The sequence below is a fragment of the Belonocnema kinseyi genome, chromosome 4 (genome assembly GCF_010883055.1).
Source record: "Belonocnema kinseyi isolate 2016_QV_RU_SX_M_011 chromosome 4, B_treatae_v1, whole genome shotgun sequence".
Classification (NCBI taxonomy): Eukaryota; Metazoa; Arthropoda; class Insecta; order Hymenoptera; family Cynipidae; genus Belonocnema; species Belonocnema kinseyi.
In genome coordinates this window covers 139,825,526-139,827,442 of record NC_046660.1, presented here as the reverse complement: position 1 = coordinate 139,827,442, position 1,917 = coordinate 139,825,526, and positions in this window count along the sequence as shown.

The following is a 1,917-nucleotide window of genomic DNA, read 5'->3' as shown; positions in this document are numbered from 1 at the left end:
TATTTCACTTTTTCGCTGTTTTTTATGGCTTCAATTATCTAGACAGGTTTTCATACTTTTCTTTTCTATTTGGCAAAAGTTTATTCTATAGAAATATATTTTTTTCTTATCTTTTTGATATTTGAATCATTTTTATGCTTTCTTTTTTTAAAAAAGAGTATTGAGAATTTTGATTTGTTATTTATTTTTTATAATTTTATATTAACAATTTTTCGCACTTTTTCATAGAAAATTCGTAGTCAAAATTTATTCATTGTTTCTTCCCTTCAGAAAATATATGTTATTTACTTAAATTATGTAATAAGTGAATATTTTTATTTTATTTTATTTTAAGAATTTAAAAATTTCAATAACTGTAAAAGAAGTTTTTATGTAATAAATATATAATATGATCTTCAAGATTACTACATAAACGTTACTAAGGGCCATTGTACGCAACTAAAGTGTTATAGTTTCGTTACGTCACGTTGTACTAAAATTATCATGGGTCATGCGTGTATTCAAGTTACGTAGCACATGTTACATGACTGTTACCGAATGGCTATATCAAATCATTAAATGGGTGTTATTAATGTGCTTTATCCACAGCTTACTGAATTACACAGTAAGGCCGTTACAGTACACTTATGTAACCCTCTTACAAAATTGTTATATTTCTTGCATGTCACTAAGTTACAGAAATATGTACGATTGATACATAAGTGTTATGTTACATTTTTATGTAGCTGTTACTACTGTGCATAATGCACAGCTGACGGATCCACGTAGTAACGCCGTGATATTTCACTTACGTAACACTGTAACACACTTGTTACGGATCATGCTTGTAGCCAAGTTATGGAGCAAATTTTATATGATTCTTACATAATAGTTATGTAACATTGATCCATATATGTTACTAATGTGCATTATACACAAATTAAGTAACTAAATCGTAACGTCATTAGAGTGCACTTATGTAATACTGTAATTGAATTGTTATAGTTCAAAAGTAAAAACCAAGTTATATAACAAATTTTACGTGATTACTACATAACTGGTATGTCACATTGTTACATAGCTGTTGTTAATGTGCATTACACACAACTTAACGAACTACACTGTAACATTGTTACGTTTCACTTATTTAACACTAAAGCAACATTTTTATAGTTAAGAAGTGTAACCAGGTTAAAAAATAAATGTTGCATGATTGCTACGTAATAGGTATGTCACACTTTTACATTGCCGTTACTAAAGTGCATTATATACAATTTAGAGAACCACATCGTAATGCCGTTACAGTACACTTACGTAACAATGTCTCTAAATTGTTGTTGTTTATGCGTGCAAGATATTTATGATGCTCTGTAAAAAAATATGGTTCTAAATTAATTAGCTTAAACCCTCAAAATAGACTAATAGTCATAAATGCTGAGAAATGAATTTCGACCAATCTTTAATACTGTATCTATTTTTACGTCTACAATTTCTAACCGAAATTTACTGAAATTTCATATGAAATTGAATAGACCTTTTTCGAGGTCTAAGTAAAGATCTAAATCAAAATAAGTGAGCCTAGACGATCAAAATACACCCAATAGTCATAAATGATGAGAAATGCATTTCGAGAACTTTTTATTACAGTATCTATTTTTCCCTTTGCAAATTCTACCTGAAATTATTGAAATTAATTATTAAATTGAATAAACCCTTCTGAAGGTCTTTGCAAAAATCTGTATTTAAATTAATTAACCTAAACGCTCAAAATACCCCCAATGGTCATAAATGCTGAGAAATGAATTTGGACCAATTTTTAATACTCTATCTATTTTCACTTTCCCAATTTTTAACTGAAATTTACTTAAATTTATTATGACATTGAATAAGTCTCTGCAAAAATCTGGATTTAAATGAATTAGCCTAACCCTAAAAAAT